Source organism: Octodon degus, unplaced genomic scaffold, assembly GCF_000260255.1.
Source record: "Octodon degus isolate 3935 unplaced genomic scaffold, OctDeg1.0 scaffold00105, whole genome shotgun sequence".
Classification (NCBI taxonomy): domain Eukaryota; kingdom Metazoa; phylum Chordata; class Mammalia; order Rodentia; family Octodontidae; genus Octodon; species Octodon degus.
The window spans coordinates 4,685,981-4,697,990 of NW_004524681.1; the positions used below are offsets into that span (position 1 = coordinate 4,685,981).

General features: G+C 45.6%; 1 pseudogene; it reads right to left on the reverse strand.

The window, feature by feature from the left end:
- The window catches only part of LOC101565933, an 11,411-nt pseudogene extending 7,029 nt beyond the window's left edge, over positions 1-4,382 (reverse strand).
- Positions 4,383-12,010: the final 7,628 nt, after the last annotated feature.

Below are 12,010 nucleotides of genomic sequence, written 5' to 3' on the forward strand. Positions count from 1 at the left end.
ATGGGAGAGGGTCCGGCCCACACTACGCCTGGGCTGGGACTGGTCCCGCTGGCGCAGGGTAGCAGGAAGCTCTCCACACACTCACCGGACCTGGGCTAGGACTCGCGTTCTGGCTTTGAAGGCACCTAGCTCTTTCTTGGGGTCCACAGGCCTGAAGGGGGGCGGCCCTGGTTTCTCTGAGTCTTCTGCTTTTCTCCCAAGCTGGCTGTTGAGGTGATGAGGTCATGTGGGCTTAGCTCTCAGGAATGGATTAATGTAGCCACCACAGAGTAGGCTAATTGCCCAAACACTGCATTTGCTGTAAAAATAAGTTTGATTCTCTCTCTCCCTCTATCTCTTCCCCAACTCCTCTCTCTCTCTGTTCTCTCTCTCCATTTCCCTCTCCACCCTTTTATCCTCTCTCTTTCCTTTCTTTCTCTCCTCTCTCCTCCCTCCCTCTCCCTCCCTCTCTCTCCCTCTCTCTCCTCTCTCTTCTCTCCTCTCTCTTCTCTCTTCTCTCTTCTCTCCCCCTCCCTCTCCCCTCCTCTCTCCTCTCTCCTTCCTCCTCTCTCTCTCTCTCTCTCTCTCTCCCTCACATTTTACATCACGGAGTACCTGAGAACAAGAAGGCTTTCACTAGATGCCAGGCCATCCATCTTGGATTTCTCAGCCTGCAGCATCATAAGGGACAAATCTCTGTTCTCTCTAAATTGCCCACGGCCCAAAATGGACTAAAACGAGGGAGAATAGCTTTCATTCTGGCATCCAGGGGGCCCTAAGTCAGTGTGCAGGGTCTACCTTGCCAGCACTCTAACTTGTTCCTGTGTCCCACACACCCTGTAGCCCTGGTTTCCTTCTCAGTTTCCAGTCTACTTCCTCTTTTCTTACCTCACTGATGTCACAGGAAAACCCTGCCTCTACCCCTGCAGAGTCCCTCACAGAGGCCTAGGAAGAAGCCTTTTGTGGTCTCTAGTGGAGTGAGTGGCCACTGGGTTTCCAGCTGGTCTCCCAGCTGGCTGCAGGAGACCTTTCTGTGATGACGGAAGCATGTGACCCTTGTGCTCTCCAGTACGGTGGCCACAAGTCACACATGGCTGTTGACCGCCACATACCTGGCTAGCGTACTGAGGAAATGGATTTTTAACCTCCCTGAATCTTTCAGTAATTATGGTTTGGGATAGAAGGAGGCAGCCTAAGAAAATGGAAAAGAGGAACCAGCGTAGACCAACAGCCTCCCAGGCTCCTAGACCCTGGAGTGCAAGTGTCCACCCACTGCCACACTGGGGAGCAGTTCTAGAAGCTACAGGCAGGTGCTTGCCTGTGAGAGGATTTCAAGAGATCAATGTTTTTGTAAAACATTGTCTTGGCGCTTGTCAAGGCTCTCTGCACATGAGGATCACCCCAGAAAAATTTGAAATATAAAGGTTCTGAAGAATTCCAGAACTGCAGACTCTAGGAAGGGGCCTCAAATGTCCGCGTGTTTGTACAAGTTCCTATGTTGGTATCCTGTAGTTTGCTCAGGGGACTGTTTAGGGGTCACATTCTAAAACATATAAATACTTTCCACCAGGGAAGTATGGTATCTTATTCATGTATATTGTAAATTCAGGAATAAGAATAGATGAAATCATGTTTTCACTTTAGCATGGGGTAGATGTTGGCTGATTTTGGGAAATACCGTGCATTGAACGATGACACTGATAGAAGTCCTGAGCATTTCTGAACGCTTTCTAATTTCATGTGATCAAAATAGACAGTGAATACTTACATTTTAAAATTTTATTACAGTGCAAAACACATCGCCGTTAGCACCCTCTGAATCTTCCCTCTCGATTCAAGCACACTTCTCCCTCATTCTTGCCACTTTCTGAAGCAGTTCTGGGCATCCTCCCCATGAGTGTCTTCATGAGATGTGATTTAAAAAAATATAGTGAATACTTCTGCCAAGAGCCGCTCAGTGGGAAGGCAGGCTCATAACTGGTACCCTGCCCTCATCTGGCTTATCCGCTGGACCTGGGCTGCCACAGCAAGGAGAATCTCCCTAAGACACCCAGGATTCGGAGGCAGATTTATTCATATAATATACATGGCCACTGATCCGGTAACTCGTAGAATCGGAGGCCCCACTCTCTGGTGGTCTAGGGCTTCTATGGGGCAAGCAGGCAGGAAGTGCAGAGCCAGAACGGCTTGTGCATTGGGGATTGGTTTATATGGTGGGCATCACAGTGACCAGCTGTTTCCAAGAGAAGGAAGCGGCTGAACTGGACGGGCAGTGTTGTTAGTACCTGAGTAGCTGAGAGGCTGAAGTGTACTGGCGGGGATGGGGCTCACGGGCATTTCCCGTTACAGTGCAGCTTCCGGCTCTTCCCCAAAGTAAAAATGCCCACAAAAAGGGAATGTTTTGAGTCAGGCAGCCGGGACACCTCAACCCAAGTGGGGGGCTCACTAGTAAGAGAAGGTAGAGTCTTGGTGTTCGAGGGGTGTGTTCTAGGTAGGGCACTGAGCGAGAGCCTGGGTATGGGGTGAATGTCAGCTGGGTTCTAGAACTGGGGTACAAAGTTTACTGAGAACTAATGGTATTCCAGGGTTCGGGAGAGATACCGTGTCCGTTCCCCAGGAGCTGAAGGGTTGAGGTGCTTGAGGAGGTGACAGGTAAGATTAATAAAAAACTATAAGTGCTTAAGTCACAAGTGGTGCAGGGGCATTACAGGATGCTGAGGATATGCGCAAGCTGGAGGTCCTGCGGGATTTGGAAGTTTCGAGATCCAGCGCGTGAGCTGGTGCACGCGCAAAGCCAGGAAGCCAGGCCTGCGCCGTGGGGGCTTGGTTTCATGTCTAGGTTCCTCTCCAAAGATCACCTACCAGCTAATCTCTCCCTATCCTTTCTGTTATCTTCTGGGTGTGATAACATCTGCTCTGCTTATCTGGTTGACTTTAAAATAAAATGATTTTTAGCAAAAAATATTTTCCTTAGAACATAGTGGTTAGTGAAGTGCCCTCTCTACTGTGCATAGCCTGGGACAGTGAACTTTCTCCTGTTTAAAGCTGAAGTTTTGCACGAGGACTGCTGATAGTGAGAGCTAGCTGGCTTGGGAACTACTGGTCTGACGTGTCAGCGTCTCTCCCAGAAGTACTGACTTATAAGCGAACAGTATTCTCTGAATTTTATTTATTCACAAATCTCTCCCACAGCAGCAGCTCAGTTCTATGCATAGCTATTTTTTTTTTTTTTGGTGTGGAACCGGGGATTGAACTCAGATCCTTGCATTTGCCAGTCAAGCGCTTATCCTACTGAGCCATCTCCCTGGCCCTATTTTGGTTTTTAAGAAAAGCATTTTTTTTTTGGCTGGCTCAGCCTGCCTTAAGGGCGGGTCTGGTAAGGCAGGCAGAGGGTGGGTTCAAACCGTGGCATCCTGCGGCTGACTGCGTTTGCATGAACAGGCACTTATTCTGGTTTTTTGAAAGGAAAGACAACAAGAAAAGACTTACAGCACAGGCAATCTTTTCAGAAAGCAGAGACAGGGGGGTGGGGTGTATGGATTTATGAGAGCAGTAGAGGAAGAAAGAGACAAATGGTGACTGGAAAGTAGTGTTTTTTTATTTGAAAAATTTCTAGTTGAAATTAGGATTATTTTCAGTCAGTAAACTTTGGTGGACTTTGAAGGTATGCATGGCACATGACGGATAGTCTTCAATGCTATGCCTTCAGTTCTAGCAGGTGAGTATTGCTGCCAGGGTGTGGCTGTGTGTCTTTTAGGGTGTCCAGATGTCACCAAGCCATGGAGTGGCTGATGCGTTAAGCAAGGTAGATTTGGACCAACAGCGCCCCATTCTGTGAACACACACATCTGCCACATCTCTGGCCATTTCTTAGTATCTGTTCCCAGAAATGGAAAGACCTCCTCCAGGATCCATACGCATCACGAGGTGTCTGGAAGATCTCCAGGGTCCCCACTGGGAAGGCCACCCCAACCTGTCCTCTCCCCACAGGAGTAAGAGAGAGGCTGTCTTGGGGTAGCTGACAGACCGTGGAATGATGGAGAGGAGACAGAACCTCCCAGTCAGAGGATGCAGAGATGGTGGGTGAGGCATTCCAGTGAGTGAGCTCTGCTCACAGACTTTCCTAAAATCCTGAGCATTAAGCTGTACAAGGAGCTTTTGGTAAAAGAGTAGATACATGGAGAATGTCAGAATTGTGCCACCAGGTGGTACTGCGGCGGAAAGGTCATTATGGTAGCAGTCAGGAGGGCTGGGCTTTGGAATTTAATAAGCGTCCTCTGGATCACTTCGTGAGGGAGCCATCTGAGAGATGCATCAGGTGTCTTGTGGTAAGAAGTGACACAAATCGAGACTGTCCCTGTGCCGTGGTTTCTCACTCACCATTTCCTGGCGACAGTCGTCATTGCCTCTGAAACAGCGATTCAGATCTTATCGCAGGTGCGTATGTGCCCTGATGCGCTTCTCACAGCTGCAGCCCACTGCTGCTCGTAGATGCTCCAGATGTTTCAGGGTCGCTCAGTGGTGAGCACCCCGAGTCCTGCTGATGTGCAGCGATACGCTACACGCGAAGGACACAGCGACTCTCCTCAGCCGGGGCTGCGTGGAAAGGTGGATACGTGACTTGCCATCCCTCTGAGTGAGTTCTGCCAGAAAATCCTCATCTGGGAGTCTGAGCATCTCCTGCTCCCTGCTTCTCCAGAAGAATTTTCACTGATTGCTAAGAGCCAGAAGTGGTGGGCAGCTGGGTTGGGGCGGCCCGCTGGCTGGCATGATATGGTAGGGTCTTTACGGTCGTGTAGAACATAAAGAGAGAGTGAATGATAAAGTGTTCGTGGGAGAATGGCGTAAAACCAATGCTACCGTGCTGCTTGGTTCCGGCCATCCTGTGCCCAAAAAGCCCACGTGCAGAGCCTGGTGTGTGTTAGGATGTCAGTGTGTCCCCTAAACGCTCCAGGGGTGAGCAGCAGCTACTGAGCTACAAAACTCATAACTCTCACAAAATATTTCATATTGCGTTTCAGGGATCCGTTCCCGAGTTGAAAGGAAGAGGTTTAATGTCTCCAAACCAGTGTTTCAATTCTAATAAGAAATAACCTTCTCTGAATATTTTCCACGTGTGAGACTCATGTGATTTTATGTGATCTCCCAGCTGGATGATGTGGGTACTGTCACCATGATGCCCATGTTCCAGAGAAGGTCACATAGGGTGACTTGTCCAGCGGTGACCAGCTACAGAGTGGCCAGGCTTGGCCAGCGTGACCCCAGAGTTTCTAGTCTCACCATAGGCAGTGTGGTCCTCACAGACACACAAGGGCCTCTCTGTGACCTTGGGCCCATCACGAAGGTTCAGCACCCCCCAGTGGAACATCTGGTCATTCTTAAAAATGAGAGAAGAGAAAAACAAACAAACAAACAAACAAACAACAACAACAACAACAAAAACCCAGATGCCTTTCCACTTACCAAGTAAGCAGTGCTCACTTAACGGGGGCAACACTTTGGGCATGAGACCCTGATCATGGAAACATTGAGTGGTGCTTTCAACCAAGGTGAAGCCACGTCTACGTCAGTGTGGCTTTGTCCCTGGGTAGTGGCAGATGACAGCTGTTTTCTTTTTTTCTCCCAGATTTGACATTTTAGGGACCCGCTGGATGCAATGGTGAGATGCCCCTGATTTGAAGCTTTTGCCTGGCATCGCTTCCTTTGGATCTCGCCGCGATAGACAGCTGAGATTGCAAGTTCATGGGAAGCTGTGAACTTTAAAGTCTTAAAACATTCAATCTGAAGATTCACAGTGATGTACACGTATTCACCAGTAAGAGCAGCCCAGTGCTTCCCGTGTGCCAGGCACACAGCCCAGACAAAGCCTGGGCTCAGAGCACAGACAGGTGGTCTTGTTTACCTAACTCCAAGATGGAGAGGTGAGGGTTGCCTGCTCAGTAATTACACAATCATGACGCAAGTGGAGCTGCTGTTCCTTGTGTGTGCACTACAGTACCTGCTTCTATCCGCGGAAGGATGGGAGAGGGGAAATGCTGCACCTTTCATTGAAAGCACGTGAGCAAATGCCTAAGTGTCTCAGGACCATAGAGTTTAACTCAGGGGGAGACCTGGGCTGTTCAGTGAGAATTTAGCATGCTTATGGAGGTCCTGGAGCTACCTCTGTGTTCTCTTAACTGGACAGAACGTGTCACAGCCGGATGCAAGGGGAGCCTAGGATTCTTGTCATGATGCTGCCCCCCCCCAAGTGAAGTACTAAGCTGAGCACTAAGCTGTACTCAGTCACAACTTTATGTATGTCAGGTTTCTATTATAAAGCCCTAGGAAAATACATCCAGGAATAGCCCCTAATTTCTTACCTAGCCCCAAACATCTGTTTCTTGGGTTGCTAGGTCAAGTCCCTGCGTCTGGATTTTGAATGTGTTTGTGTCCATACTTTATAGTTTAAAGAGTGCCCGGGAGCGTAGCTTACATGCATATGTTTTTCAGTTTTTGGGTCACCTAAAGCAATCGTGATCAACAGAAGTGACGTGTGAAGTGTTCAGGGAAGTCCTACAAACCCTGGTGACACCGGTTCTTGGAAACAGGGTCAAGCAGGAGGTTTCTGAAGCGTGATGCTGTCCAGAGAGGGTGAAGTGGTCAAGACTGAGAGCAGTAGGGACAAAGCGTTCTCAATCCTGACAGAGAGAAAAATCCCAGCAATGAAGTCCATAGTAGCCTTGTGACCAACTTACAGGCTGAGAGTTTGCCACACTATTTAACATCCTTGAAACGGAGAAGGTTTAGAAATGAATGATGCGTTACGCCCATGTCTCAATAGAGAAGACAGTTTTTGGGTTTCAATCAGTGAAAGCCTAAAAGAATTGGAGACATGAAACTTTTTACATTTTCCTGTTCAGGTTGACTCTGAGCCTCTTAGTTCAACTTTTGCTATTCTGGACAGCCCACCTGAATCTTCAGGATGCCTGAGGGTCTTGCTAATAATGCTCAGATTTGGTTTTACTTCTGCAAGAGTCTTGAGCTCAACATGTTCTCTGCTGCTTCAAGATAATGAGTTGAACTTGGTACCCAGCACTCGTAGGCAGACCAGAAAGGGCTCCCAGGGCCTTGATGTTGCACTAGACCTCAGGGCAAAGCGTGAGGGCTCTTTCTTTCTTTCTTGTGGTCAGACATTGTTGATTCTAGACATTGTTGGATAGGTTCTTGAATCTATATTGCTTTCCAGTCCCACCAAGATTGCTTGATTTAAGCTACAGTTGTCACTGCCTGGGCAATGGGAAGGGCTGTCCTCCAGCCCTGACGTGTGTCTTTCTTCGTTACCACGCCCTCCCCCTCTCCACATGCCTGCCAGCCAGCCACAGTGCCTTCGGCACTTCCTGAAGATGCTCGTTCTTTCTGACCTCTGCTTTGCTCCTGTTACTGCTGTACGTACCCGGATGTCTTTCTTTTCTCTTGCTTTGAAACAGGGTCTCACTAGGCAGCTCGGGGTGGCCTTAAGCTCCCTATGTAGCCCAGGCTGGTGTCGAACTCACAGTAATCCTCCCGTCTCAGCCTCCTGAATGCTGGGATTACTGGCATATGCCACCACGCCTGGCTCCTAAATACCTTCGAATTTCCACTTATGTGTACAAAAATTATTCCATCCTTCAAGGTGCAACTTGGCCTTTCTCTGTTCTCCACTCTGCCCTGATCGCCCTGCCCCACTCATCTTCCTTTTCTATCACATAGTTCTCATTTCTGTGACAATTGTCATTATGTGACTTATTTTGTCTATGTTATATTGTAGTTCTTCTACTAAACTAAAAAAAATTAAAAAATTATTTCCTTTTGTTACTGACAATCTGTCATTCTTATCCCCACCTTTGGTTTTGTGGAAATATGACTGGCAAGTTGGACTTTGTATCTATTGAAGGTGTAGGTGAATGACCTGCTGTATGAACCCATGGTGAAGTGACTGTCACAGTCAAGCAAATTCGCAAGCCCACCACCTCAGGTTGTTAGTAGTTCTAATTTTTGGTGTTGGTGCGACCATTGAAGATTTAATTTCCTAGCGGATTCCAAGCATACACTACAGTATTATCAAACAGAGTCAGCATGATGTCTGGCAGATTTTCACAGCTTATCCATCGTACATTTCACAGTCTAGACCCTGCAACTCACATCTCCCACTCCTCCACACCCATCACCCTGCCACTGTCTCCTTGTTTCTGTGGCTTGAATTTGGGGATTCTACATAAGTGAGATCACACACCATTTGGCTTATTTCCCTTAGCTTAATGTCCTTCTGATTCACCTGTCTGGTCGCAAATGGCTTAATTTTCTCCTTTTTAAAGTCTGAGTAATATTTCACTGTATACAAATATCTCTAACTTTTTAAAGTGGGAATCTGCATTAGTAAATGCTTTTGTCTCCAGCACAGTGGATAGCCATTTCTATACCTTTTGTTGTGGAAATAATAGTAAAGCAGGACATTGATTATTTAGTGGTCATACAGTCAGTGTGTAAATGTCACCAGTATAGACCTTATTTTCAAGTCAGTTTCCTGGAGGCCAAACCATGGGGTTGGTCGCCACATGGCTGTGATGTGTGGCTGCTATAATCAACCCAGAGACCATTGGCTAAAATGCGTTATCTTAAAAATAGCTGCATGGGAAAAATAGACTGAAGTTTAGTAAAAATCATCAAATTTTTAAAGCGAAACATTTTGTTTATTGAGTCCTTCAAAGGCATGACAGGACATGAGAGCGGCAGCAGCATTATTTCACAACTTCTAAATGTCACTGATCACAGGAGACTGCAATTGTGAATACAAGTAATGTTAGCATTGTTCCTCATAATATTATTTAGCGTTTGACCAGGAGAGTATTGAAGACATCAATACTTAGATCTTTGAGTGAAAATTTGACTGTAACACACCAAAAGCAACTCTCTCTTTTACCTAATTAGGAGAAACCCGAGTTTACATTTCTAGTGCACCAAGGGGCATCAGACTCATCTACTGTCTTGGGCATGAGTACAGTGGTTCCTTGGTTCACAAATTTCCTTTCCACGATTCTGGTCCCAAACCGAGTTGGACAAGAACTGAATCAAATTTCCCTATAAGGTCAATGTGAAACCGAACCATTGAATTTGATTCAGTTCACACCAGCTCCTCTTTGTAAAGAAAAGAAATATCACCATAGAAAGCAGATATCATTAAGAATAAGTTGATTTGTTAAGCACATAGATCATGCAGCCAAACTACCAGGGTTCAAATCCTGGTTTCACAGAAGAGATCTAGAATAGTACAACAATTCTGGACAACAAAGGTGAAGCCCAGGACATTACAATCTCTGACTTGAAATTATACTACAAAGCTACTGAGATTAAAACAGCATGGTACTTGCAGAAAAAGAAAACTTTTAATCAGTGGAATAGATTAAAAGATACAAAAACAACTCCAAACACATTCAACTATCTTATCTTTGACAAAGAGGCCAAACATGTTCACTGGAAGAAAGCCTCTTTAGTAAATGGTCCTGGAGAAACTGGCTCTCTACATGCCGGTAATTCAAATTAGACCCAGGTCTATTACAATGCACTAAACTAAAGTAAAAATGGATCAAAGATTTCAGTATTAAAACAGAAACACTAAATCTATTGGAAGGGAGAATAGGTTGAACTCTTGAAGACATAGATGTAGGCAAAGACTTCATGAATAAAACTCCCAATTACAAGGGAAATATTATAGATAACCAACAACTGGAATCTCATCTTACTAAAAAGCATTTGCACATTAAAAGACATCACCAACAGAATGAAAAGATAACCCACGGAGTAGGAAAAAGTTTTAGCCAGTTGTTCCTCAGACAAAGGACTAATATCTAGGGCATATAAAGAATTGAAAAAAATCAAACTGCCTTAATTTAAAGACCCAATCAAAAAATGGGCATCTGAGATGAATACATACTTCTCAGATGAAGAAATACAAATAGTAAATAAATATATGGAGCCAAAGTTCAACATCAAATTTGAGAGACACAAATTAACACAACACTGAGATTCCATCTCAACTCAGAAGGAGTGACTGTTATTAAGAAATCAACCAATAGGAAATGCTGGAGAGACTTTGGGAGAAAAGAAACTCTTCTCCGTTATTGGTGGGAATGCAGACTGGGGCACCTTTTGCAGAAATCAGTGTGAAGAATCCTCAAAAAACTACGACCAGAAGTGCCATTTGACCCAGCTATTCCCCATCTTAATCCCAAAAGAATTAAAAGCACTGTAACACAGTAAGATATGCACATGTTTGTTTATAGCAGTTCAGTTTCTAATAGCTAAATCTTGGAAACAAACCAAGTGCCCATCCACTGACGAACAGATAAATAAGATTTTTTAAAAATACAATGAAGTACTACTTTGCCATAGAAAACAATAAGCTTGAGATATTTTTAGGTAAATGAGACCATACTCTTGAGACTCTAATCTTAAATGAAATAAATCTGACATATGTTTAAACATTGCATTGTCTCTTTGGTGTGAGAAGCTGAAAGTGTAAATGAGGACCAAAATGCATAGTAGATATCGTAAACTAGGAAGAAATTGTTCAAAAGGAAAGAAGAACTGGAGGGGTAAATAGGGGGAGAAGAATGAAGGGTAAAGACAAAATGAGAAAGAAGGATAAAATGGAAACAAAGCTTTATACATAAGAAGGGGAAGATGGGTTGAAAGGAGGGGAGAATGGGGAAAAAAGAGGAATCAAGGTATGTCATGTACGGACACAAATTCCCTACAATGAAAGTCATCATTACGCATATTTACGTTGTACAAATACACTTAATAAAAAGTACAGATAAATCCTAGTTCCACCAGGTGTCCACTTGGGTATGAGAACATGTCCCTTGCAAACAATGCTGGTTATTTATTAAAACTTTCTATTGCATTTCACTGTGTTCAATAGTAATCCTCAAAATTCATGTCTACTGGCCATGGAGATAGTTCAGTGGTCTAAGAGCCTGCCTAGGTATGTGCAATGATGAGGGTTCGTTCCCTACCCTGGGCGCTCTGAGCCAGCCACCAAGACCTGGTATGTTGGCACACAGCTGTAATCCCAGTGCTGGGGAGGCTGAAACAGGATGATTACTACAATTCCGAGCTGATTAGTGAGACCCTGTACCAAATACATAAAAAAAGATATGTCTGTTTATTAAAATTTCACCTTAAAAAAAAGAGAAAAAATTTTATGTCTACCTAAAATCTCAGAATGTGACCTCATTTAGAAGTAGTCCATGCAGATATTCAGATGAGATTTCAGCAGTTTAAGGTAGGCTCTAAATCTATAGCCTGGGGACCTTAAGAAAAAATTACAAGGGACACAAAGATGCAGAGGAAACTCTGGAGAGAACCCTAAGTGGTGGCCAGTGCAGGGAGCCGAGGCTGGTGCGGCTTGAAGCGGAGGCATGCCCAAGGCTGCCAGCAGCTGCCAGAAGCCGGGGACAGAAGAGAGGCCCTGAACAGTTGTCCCCTAGAGCCTCCCGAAAGAGCCAACTTTTCCGACACCTTCTGGTCACAGGACTGAGGGAGAGCCCATTTCTGTTGTGTTCAATTGCCTACTTTGTGGGATGTTGCCACAACAGCCTTACAGGGTCGCAGCACTCATGATATGAGCTTGATTCTGTGAGGTGGAGACTGGACAGGGCAGAACTCAGTGCAGCAGTGAGTGTCCTGAGATGACAGCAATCTTCCATGTCTTAGAACACGTGGTTACCCCATAATGAATCTGGTCTTTTTCACTAACCTGCACACTCTGAAGGGAAACTAAGGGGGAGCCTCTTCCCTTCCAAGTGAATGGCTCATGGTCTTTCCTAGCTCAGCTGCTTCAGTGCAAGTGCACCCAAAGGGCCTTGGGGTCCCTTCCTTTGCCTTCTCGTTTCCAGTAAGACACCGTAGGACACACACGACTGTGACAGCGGAGGGATCCCGGTGCCCTGTGATTGCAGAGCCCTGGATTCTCTTGCCCAGGAGGTTGCCTATCTTGACCCAGGCCTCAGCT